The sequence below is a fragment of the Schistocerca americana genome, chromosome 11 (genome assembly GCF_021461395.2).
Source record: "Schistocerca americana isolate TAMUIC-IGC-003095 chromosome 11, iqSchAmer2.1, whole genome shotgun sequence".
Taxonomy (NCBI): Eukaryota; Metazoa; Arthropoda; class Insecta; order Orthoptera; family Acrididae; genus Schistocerca; species Schistocerca americana.
Window position 1 is genome coordinate 5,371,018 of NC_060129.1, and position 12,112 is coordinate 5,383,129.

Here is a 12,112-nt window from a genome sequence, read left to right on the forward strand (position 1 = left end):
AATTCAAAAGGCACAATGCCGACTTAAGTACAAGAGGACTGACACTCTCACTTTCTATGATTTGAACCTCTCCTGTGAGTCCAGTTTTAGATTCCGATGCTTCACTTCAGGTTTACTGTATCCCTTGGACCTTCTTATTAACGATGAAACACAGAGTTTGCATCCGAATTTTATACAAAAGGTACAATGCCGACTTAAGTACAAGAGGACTGGCACACTAACTTTCTATGATTTGAACCTCTCCTGTGAGTCCAGTTTAAGAATCCGATGCTTCACTTCAGGTATACTGTATCCCTTGGACCTTCTTATTGACGATGAAACACAGAAATTGCTTCCGAATTTAATACAAAAATCACAATGGCGACTTAAGTACAAGAGGACTGACACTCTCACTTTCTATGATTTGAACCTCTCCAGTGCGTCCAGTTTTAGATTCTGATGCTTCACTTCAGGTTTACTGTATCCCTTGGACATTCTTATTGACGATGAAACACAGAGTTTGCATCCGAATTTAATACAAAAGGTACAATGCCGACTTAAGTAAAAAGAGGACTGACACACTAACTTTCTATGATTTGAACCTCTCCTGTGAGTCCAGTTTAAGAATCCGATGCTTCACTTCAGGTTTACTGTATGCCGTCGACCTTCTTATTGACGATGAAACACAGAAATTGCACCCGAATTTAATACAAATGGCACAATGCTGACTTAAGTACAAGAGGACTGACACTCTCACTATCTATGATTTGAACCTCTCTTGTGAGTCCAGTTTTAGATTCCGAAGCTGCACTTCAGGTTTACTGTATCCCTTGGACCTTCTTATTGACGATGAAACACAGAGTTTGCATCCGAATTTAATACAAAAGGCACAATGCCGACTTAAGTACAAGAGTAATGACACTCTAACTTTCTATGATTTGTACCCCTCCTGTAAGTCCAGTTTTAGATTCCGATGCTTCAATTCAGGTTTACTGTATCCCTTGGACCTTCTTATTGACGATGAGACACAGAAATTGGATCCGAATTTAATACAAAAGGCACAATGGCGACTTAAGTACAAGAGGACTGACACTCTGACTTTCAATGATTTGATCCTCTCATGTGAGTCCAGTTTCAGATTCCGATGCTTCACTTCAGGTTTACTGTATACCTTGCACCTTGTTATTGACGATGAAACACAGAAATTGCATCGGAATTAAATTCAAAAGGCACAATGCCGACTTAAGTACAAGAGGACTGGCACTCTCACTTTCTATTATTTGAACCTCTCCTGGGAGTCCAGTTTTAGATTCCGATGCTTCACTTCAGGTTTACTGTATCCCTTGGACCTACTTACTGACGATGAAACACAGAAATTGCATCGGAATTAAATTCGAAACTCACAATGCCGGCTTATGTAAAAGAGGACTGACACTCGCACTTTCTATGATTTGAACCTCTCCTGTGAGTCCAGTTTTAGATTCCGATGCTTCACTTCAGGTTTGCTGTATCCCTTGGACCTTCTTATTGACGATGAAACAAAGAAATTGCATCGGAATTAAATTCGAAACTCACAATGCCGACTTAAGCAAAAGAGGACTGACACTCTCGCTTTCTATGATTTGAACCACTCCAGTGAGCCCAGCTTTAGATTCCGATGCTTAACTTCAGGTTTACTGTATCACTTAGACCTACTTATTGACAATGAAACACAGAAATTGCATCGGAATTAAATTCAAAACTCACAATGCCGACTTAAGTACAAGAGGACTGACACTATAACTTTCTATGATTTGAACCTCTCCTGTGAGTCCAGTTTTAGATTCCGATGCTTCACTTCAGGTTTACTGTATCCCTTGGACCTTCTTACTGACGATGAAACACAGAGTTTGCATCCGAATTTAATACAAAAGGCACAATGCCGACTTAAGTACAGGAGGACTGACACTCTAACTTTCTAAGATTTGAACCTCTCCTGTGAGTCCAGTTTTATATTCCGATGCTTCACTTCAGGTTTACAGTATACCCTGCACCTTCTTATTGACGATGATAGACAGAAATTGCATCGGAATTAAATTCAAAAAGCACAATGCCGACTTAAGTACAAGAGGACTGACACTCTCACTTTCTATTATTTGAACCTCTCCTGTGAATCCAGTTTAAGATTCCGATGCTTCACTTTAGGTTTACTGTATCCCTTGGACCTTCTTACTGACGATGAAACACAGAGTTTGCATCCGAATTTAATACAGAGGCACAATGACGACTTAAGTACAAGAGGACTGACACTCTCACTTTCTATGATTTGAACCTCTCCTGTGAGTCCAGTTTTAGATTCTGATGCTTCACTTCAGGTTTACTGTATCCCTTGGACCTTCTTATTGACGATGGAACACAGAGTTTGCATCCGAATTTAATACAAAAGGTACTATGCCGACTTAAGTACAAGTGGACTGACACACTAACTTTCTATGATTTGAACCTCTCCTGTGAGTCCAGTTTAAGAATCCGATGCTTCACTTCAGGTTTACTGTATCCCTTGGACCTTCTTATTGACGATGAAACTCAGAAATTCACCCGAGTTTAATACAAATGCCACAATGCCGACTTAATTACAAGAGGGCTGACACTCTCACTTTCCATGATTTGAACCTCTCCTGTGAGTCCAGTTTTAGATTCCGATGCTTCACTCCAGGTTTACTGTATACCTTGCACCTTCTTATTGACGATGAAACACAGAAATTGCATCCAAATTTAATACAAATGCCACAATGCCGACTTAAGTACAAGAGGACTGACACCCCCACTTTCTATGATTTGAACATTTCCTGTGAGTCCAGTTTTAGATTCCGATGCTTCACTTCAGGTTTACTGTATCCCTTGGACCTTCTTATTGACGATGAAACACTAACATTGCACCTGAATGTAATACAAATGGCACAATGCCAACTTAAGTACAAGAGGACTGACACTTTCACTTTCTATGATTTGAACCTCTCCTGTGAGTCCAGTTTTATATTCCGATGCTCCGCTTCAGGTCTAGTGTATCCCTTGGACCTTCGTATTGACGATGAAACACAGAAATTGCATCGGAATTAAATTCGAAACTCACAATGCCGACTTAAGTAAAAGAGGACTGACACTCTCACTTTCTATGATTTGAACCTCTCCTGTGAGTCTAGTTTTAGATTCCGATGCTTCACTTCAGGTTTACTGTAGCACTTAGACCTTCTTATTGACGATGAAACACAGAAATTGCATCGGAATTAAATTCAAAAATCACAATGCCGTTTTAAGTACAAGAGGACTGACACTATTACTTTCTATGATTTGAACCACTCCTGTGAGTCTAGTTTTAGATTCCCATGCATCACTTCAGGTTTACTATATCCCTTGGACCTTCTTATTGACGATGAAACACAGAGTTTGCATCCGAATTTAATACAAAAGGCACAATGCCGACTTAAGTACAAGAGGACTGACACACTAACTTTCTATGATTTGAACCTCTCCTGTGAGTCCAGTTTAAGAATCCGATGTTTCACTTCAGGTATACTGTAATCCCCCGGACCTTCTTATTGACGATGAAACACAGAAATTGCTTCCGAATTTAATACAAAAATCACAATGGCGACTTAAGTACAAGAGGACTGACACTCTCACTTTCTATGATTTGAACCTCTCCTGTGAGTCCAGTTTTAGATTCTGATGCTTCACTTCGGGTTTACTGTATCCCTTGGACCTTCTTATTGACGATGAAACACAGAGTTTGCATCCGAATTTAATACAAAATGTACAATGCTGACTTAAGTACAAGAGGTCTGACACACTAACTTTCTATGATATGAACCGGTCCTGTGAGTCCAATTTAAGAATCCGATGCTTCACTTCAGGTTTACTGTATCCCTTGGACCTTCTTATTGACGATGAAACACAGAAATTGCACCCGAATTTAATACAAATGGCACAATGCAGACTTAAGTACAAGAGGACTGACACTCTCACTTTCTATGATTTGAACCTCTCCTGTGAGTCCAGTTTTAGATTCCGATGCTCCACTTCAGGTTTACTGTATCCCTTGGACCTTCTTATTGACGATGAAACACAGAGTTTGCATCCGAATTTAATACAAAAGGCACAATGCCGATTTAAGTACAAGAGTAATGACACTCTAATTTTCTATGATTTGAACCCCTCCTGTGAGTCCAGTTTTAGATTCCGATGCTGCACTTCAGGTTTACTGTATCCCTTGGACCTTCTTATTGACGATAAGACGCAGAAATTGGATCCGAATTTAATACAAAAGGCACAATGGCGACTTAAGTAGAAGAGGACTGACACTCTCACTTTCAATGATTTGATCCTCTCCTGTGAGTCCAGTTTCAGATTCCGATGCTTCACTTCAGGTTTACTGTATACCTTGCACCTTGTTATTGACGATGAAACACAGAAATTGCATCGGAATTAAATTCAAAAGGCACAATGCCGACTTAAGTTCAAGAGGACTGACACTCTCAATTTCTATTATTTGAACCTCTCCTGGGAGTCCAGTTTTAGATACCGATGCTACACTTCAGGTTTACTGTATCCCTTGGACCTTCTTATTGACGATGAAACACAGAAATTGCATCGGAATTAAATTCGAAACTCACAATGCAGACTTAAGTAAAAGAGGACTGACACCCGCACTTTCTATGATTTGAACCTCTCCTGTGGGTCCAGTTTTAGATTCCGATGCTTCACTTCAGGTTTGCTGTATCCCTTGGACCTTCGTATTGACGATGAAACAAAGAAATTGCATCGGAATTAAATTCGAAACTCACAATGCCGACTTAAGCAAAAGAGGACTGACACTATAACTATCTATGATTTGAACCTCTCCTGTGAGTCCAGTTTTAGATTCCGATGCTTCACTTCAGGTTTACTGTATCCCTTGGATCTTCTTACTGACGATGAAACACAGAGTTTGCATCCGAATATAGTACAAAAGGCACAATGCCGACTTAAGTACAAGAGGACTGACTCTCTAACTTTCTATGATTTGAACCTCTCCTGTGAGTCCAGTTTTAGATTCCGATGCTTCACTTCAGGTTTACTGTATACCCTGCACCTTCTTATTGACGATGAAAGACAGAAATTGCATCGGAATTAAATTCGAAAGGCACAATGCCGACTTAAGTACAAGAGGACTGACACTCTCACTTTCTATGATTTGAACCTCTCCTGTGAATCCAGTTTTAGTTTCCGATGCTTCACTTTAGGTTTACTGTATCCCTTGGACCTTCTTATTGGCTATGAAACACAGAGTTTGCATCCGAATATAATACAAAAGGTACAATGCCGACTTAAGTACAAGAGGACTGACACACTAACTTTCTATGATTTGAACCTCTCCTGTGACTCCAGTTTAAGAATCCGATGCCTCACTTCAGGTTTACTGTATCCCTTGGACCTTCTTATTGACGATGAAACACAGAAATTACTTCCGAATTTAATACAAAAATCACAATGACGACTTAAGTACAAGAGGACTGACACTCTCACTTTCTAAGATTTGAACCTCTCCTGTGAGTCCAGTTTTAGATTCCGATGCTTCACTTCAGGTTTACTGTATACCTTGCACCTTCTTATTGACGATGAAACACAGAAATTGCATCCAAATTTAATACAAATGCCACAATGCCGACTTAAGTACAAGAGGACTGACACCCCCACTTTCTATGATGTGAACATTTCCTGTGAGTCCAGTTTTAGATTCCGATGCTTCACTTCAGGTTTACTGTATCCCTTGGACCTTCTTATTGACGATGAAACACAGAAATTACTTCCGAATTTAATACAAAAATCACAATGACGACTTAAGTACAAGAGGACTGACACTCTCACTTTCTAAGATTTGAACCTCTCCTGTGAGTCCAGTTTCAGATTCCGATGCTTCACTTCAGGTTTACTGTATACCTTGCACCTTCTTATTGACGATGAAACACAGAAATTGCATCCAAATTTAATACAAATGCCACAATGCCGACTTAAGTACAAGAGGACTGACACCCCCACTTTCTATGATGTGAACATTTCCTGTGAGTCCAGTTTTAGATTCCGATGCTTCACTTCAGGTTTACTGTATCCCTTGGACCTTCTTATTGACGATGAAACACTAACATTGCACCTGAATTTAATACAAATGGCACAATGCCAACTTAAGTACAAGAGGACTGACACTTTCACTTTCTATGATTTGAGCCTCTCCTGTGAGTCCAGTTTTAGATTCCGATGCTCCACTTCAGGTCTAGTGTATCCCTTGGACCTTCGTATTGACGATGAAACACAGAAATTGCATCGGAAGTAAATTCGAAACTCACAATGCCGACTTAAGTAAAAGAGGACTGACACTCTCACTTTCTATGATTTGAACCTCTCCTGTGAGTCTAGTTTTAGATTCCGATGCTTCACTTCAGGTTTACTGTATCACGTAGACCTTCTTATTGGCGATGAAACACAGAAATTGCATCGGAATTAAATTCAAAAATCACAATGCCGACTTATGTACAAGAGGACTGACACTATAACTTTCTATGATTTGAACCTCTCCTGTGAGTCCAGTTTTAGATTCCGATGCATTACTTCATGTTTACTGTATCCCTTGGACCTTCTTATTGACGATGAAACACAGAGTTTGCATCCGAATTTAATACAAAAGGAACAATGCCGACTTAAGTACAAGAGGACTGACACTCTAACTTTCTATGATTTGAACCTCAACTGTGTGTCCAGTTTTAGATTCCGATGCTTCACTTCAGGTTTACTGTATACCCTGCACCTTCTTATTGACGATGAAACACAGAAATTGCATCGGAATTAAATTGAAAAGGCACAATGCCGACTTAAGTACAAGAGGACTGACACTCTCACTTTCTATGATTTGAACCTCGCCTGTGAGTCCAGTTTTAGATTCCGATGCTTCACTTCAGGTTTACTGTATCCCTTGGACCTTCTTATTAACGATGAAACACAGAGTTTGCATCCGAATTTAATACAAAAGGTACAATGCAGACTTAAGTACAAGAGGACTGACACACTAACTTTCTATGATTTGAACCTCTGTTGTGAGTCCAGTTTAAGAATCCGATGCTTCACTTCAGGTATACTGTAACCCTTGGACCTTCTTATTGACGATGAAACACAGAAATTGATTCCAAATTTAATACAAAAATCACAATGGCGACATTAGTACAAGAGGACTGACACTCTCACTTTCTATGATTTGAACCTCTCCTGTGAGTCCAGTTTTAGATTCTGATGCTTCACTTCAGGTTTACTGTATCCCTTGGACCTTCTTATTGACGATGAAACACAGAGTTTGCATCCGAATTTAATACAAAAGGTACAATGCCGACTTAAGTACAAGAGGACTGACACACTAACTTTCTATGATTTGAACCTCTCCTGTGAGTCCAGTTTAAGAATCCGATGCTTCACTTCAGGTTTACTGTATCCCTTGGACCTTCTTATTGACGATGAAACACAGAAATTGCATCCGAATTTAATACAAATGGCACAATGCCGACTTAAGTACAAGAGGACTGACACTCTGACTATCTATGATTTGAACCTCTCCTGTGAGTCCAGTTTTAGATTCCGATGCTCCACTTCAGGTTTACTGTATCCCTTGGACCTTCTTTTTGACGATGAAACACAGAGTTTGCATCCGAATGTAATACAAAAGGCACAATGCCGACTTAAGTACAAGAGGACTGACACTCTCACTTTCTATGATTTGAACCTCTTCTGTGAATCCAGTTTTAGATTCCGATGCTTCACTTTAGGTTTACTGTATCCCTTGGACCTTCTGATTGGCGATGAAACACAGAAATTGCATCCGAATTTAATACAAAAGGTACAATGCCGACTTAAGTACAAGAGGACTGACACACTAACTTTCTATGATTTGAACCTCTCCTGTGGGTCCAGTTTAAGAATCCGATGCCTCACTTCAGGTTTACTGTATCCCTTGGACCTTCTTATTGACGATGAAACACAGAAATTGCTTCCGAATTTAATACAAAAATCACAATGACGACTTAAGTACAAAAGAACTGACACTCTCACTTTCTATGATTTGAAACTCTCCTGTGAGTCCAGTTTTAGATTCTGACGCTTCACTTCAGGTTTACTGTATCCCTTGGACCTTCTTATTGACGATGAAACACAGAGTTTGCATCCGAATTTAATACAAAAGGTACAATGCCGACTTAAGTACAAGAGGACTGACACACTAACTTTCTATGATTTGAACCTCTCCTGTGAGTCCAGTTTAAGATTCCGATGCTTCACTTCAGGTTTACTGTATCCCTTGGACCTTCTTAATGACGATGAAACACAGAAATTGCATCCGAATTTAATATAAAAGGCACAATGGCGACTTAAGTACAAGAGGACTGACACTCTCTCTTTCTATGATTTGAACCTCTCCTGTGAGTCCAGTTTTAGATTCAGATGCTTCACTTCAGGTTTACTGTATCCCTTGGACCTTCTTATTGACGATGAAACACAGAAATTTCATCCGAATTTAATACAAAAATCACAATGCCGGCTTAAGTAAAAGAGGACTGACACTCTAACTTTCTATGATTTGAACCTCTCCTACAAGTCCAGTTTTAGATTCCGATGCTTCACTTCAGGTTTACTGTATACCTTGGACCTTCTTATTGACGATAAAACACAGAAATTGCATCCGAATTTAATACAAAAGGCACAATACCGACATAAGTACAAGAGGAGTGACACTCTAACTTTCTATGATTTGAATCTCTCCTGTGAGTCCAGTTTTAGATTCCGATGTTTCACTTCAGGTTTACTGTATCCCTTGGACCTTCTTATTGACTAGGAAACACAGGAATTGCATCCGAATTTAATACAAAAGGCACAATGCCGACTTACGTACAAGAGTAATGACACTCTAACTTTCTATGATTTGAACCCCTCCTGTGAGTCCAGTTTTAGATTCCGATGCTTCACTTCAGGTTTACTGTATCCCTTGGACATTCTTATTGACGATGAGACACAGAAATTGGATCCGAATTTAATACAAAAGGCACAATGGCGACTTAAGTACAAGAGGACTGACACTCTCACTTTCAATGATTTGATCCTCTCCTGTGAGTCCAGTTTCAGATTCCGATGCTTCACTTCAGGTTTACTGTATACCTTGCACCTTGTTATTGACGATGAAACACAGAAATTGCATCGGAATTAAATTCAAAAGGCACAATGCCGACTTAAGTACAAGAGGACTGACACTCTCACTTTCAATGATATGAACCTCTCCTGGGAGTCCAGTTTCAGATTCCGATGCTTCACTTCAGGTTTACTGTATCCCTTGGACCTTCTTATTGACGATGAAACACAGAAATTGCATCGGAATTAATTTTGAAACTCACAATGCCGACTTAAGTAAAAGAGGACTTTCACTCGCACTTTCTATGATTTGAACCTCTCCTGTGAGTCCAGTTTTAGATTCCGATGCTTCACTTAAGGTTTGCTGTATCCCTTGGACCTTCTTATTGACGATGAAACAATGAAATTGCATCGGAATTAAATTCTAAACTCACAATGCCGACTTAAGCAAAAGAGGACTGACACTCTCACTTTCTATGATTGGAACCACTCCTGTGAGCCCAGTTTTAGATTCCGATGCTTAACTTCAGGTTTACAGTATCACTTAGACCTACTAATTGACAATGAAACACAGAAATTGCATCGGAATTAAATTCAAAAATCACAATGCCGACTTAAGTACAAGAGGACTGACACTCTCACTTTCTATGATTTGAACCTCTCCTGTGAGTCCAGTTTAAGAATCCGATGCTTCACTTCAGGTTTACTGTATCCCTTGGACCTTCTTATTGACGATGAAACACAGAAATTGCATCCGAATTTAATACAAATGGCACAATGCCGACTTAAGTACAAGAGGACTGACACTCTCACTATCTATGATTTGAACCTCTCCTGTGGGTCCAGTTTTAGATTCCGATGCTCCACTTCAGGTTTACTGTATCCCTTGGACCTTCTTTTTGACGATGAAACACAGAGTTTGCATCCGAATTTAATACAAAAGGCACAATGCCGACTTAAGTACAAGAGTAATGACCCTCTAACTTTCTATGATTGGAACCCCTCCTGTGAGTCCCGTTTTAGATTCCGATGCTTCACTTCAGGTTTACAGTATCACTTAGACCTACTTATTGACAATGAAACACAGAAATTGCATCGGAATTAAATTCAAAAATCACAATGCCGACTTAAGTACAAGAGGACTGACACTCACACTTTCTATGATTTGAACCTCTCCTGTGAGTCCAGTTTAAGAATCCGATGCTTCACTTCAGGTTTACTGTATCCCTTGGACCTTCTTATTGACGATGAAACACAGAAATTGGATCCGAATTTAATACAAAAGGCACAATGGCGACTTAAGTACAAGAGGACTGACACTCTCACTTTCAATGATTTGATCCTCTCCTGTGAGTCCAGTTTCAGATTCCGATGCTTCACTTCAGGTTTACTGTATACCTTGCACCTTGTTATTGACGATGAAACACAGAATTTGCATCGGAATTAAATTCAAAAGGCACAATGCCGACTTAAGTACAAGAGGACTGACACTCTCACTTTCTATGATTTGAACCTCTCCTGGGAGTCCAGTTTTAGATTCCGATGCTTCACTTCAGGTTTACTGTATCCCTTGGACCTTCTTATTGACGATGAAACACAGAAATTGCATCGGAATTAATTTCGAAACTCACAATGCCGACTTAAGTATAAGAGGACTGACACTCGCACTTTCTATGATTTGAACCTCTCCTGTGAGTCCAGTTTTAGATTCCGAAGCTTCACTTCAGGTTTGCTGTATCCCTTGGACCTTCTTATTGACGATGAAACAAAGAAATTGCATCGGAATTAAATTCTAAACTCACAATGCCGACTTAAGCAAAAGATGACTGACACTCTCACTTTCTATGATTTGAACCACTCCTGTGAGCCCAGTTTTAGATTCTGATGCTTAACTTCAGGTTTACAGTATCACTTAGACCTACTTATTGACAATGAAACACAGAAATTGCATCGGAATTAAATTCAAAAATCACAATGCCGACTTAAGTACAAGAGGACTGACACTATAACTTTCTATGATTTGAACCTCTCCTGTGAGTCCAGTTTTAGATTCCGATGCTTCACTTCAGGTTTACTGTATCGCTTGGACCTTCTTATTGACGATGAAACACAGAGTTTGCATCCGAATTTAATACAAAAGGCACAATGCCGACTTAACTACAAGAGGACTGACACTCTAACTTTCTATAATTTGAACCTCTCCTGTGAGTCCAGGTATAGATTCCGATGCTTCACTTCAGGTTTACTGTATACCCTGCACCTTCTTATCGACGTTGAAAGACAGAAATTGCATCGGAATTAAATTCAAAAGGCACAATGCCGACTTAAGTACAAGAGGACTGACACTCTCACTTTCTATGATTTGAACCTCTTCTGTGAATCCAGTTTTACATTCCGATGCTTCACTTTAGGTTTACTGTATCTCTTGGACCTTCTTATTGGCGATGAAACACAGAGTTTGCATCCGAATTTAATACAAAAGGTACAATGCCGACTTAAGTACAAGAGGACTGACACACTATCTTTCTATGATTTGAACCTCTCCTGTGAGTCCAGTTTAAGAATCCGATGCCTCACTTCAGGTTTACTGTATCCCTTGGACCTTCGTATTGACGATGAAACACAGAAATTGCTTCCGAATTTAATACAAAAATCACAATGACGACTTAAGTACAAGAGGACTGACACTCTCACTTTCTATGATTTGAAACTCTCCTGTGAGTCCAGTTTTAGATTCTGATGCTTCACTTCAGGTTTACTGTATCCCTTGGACCTTCTTATTGACGATGAAACACAGAGTTTGTATCCGAATTTAATACAAAAGGTACAATGCCGACTTAAGTACAAGAGGACTGACACACTAACTTTCTATGATTTGAACCTCTCCTGTGAGTCCAGTTTAAGAATCCGATGCTTCACTTCAGGTTTACTGTATCCCTTGGACCTTCTTAATGAC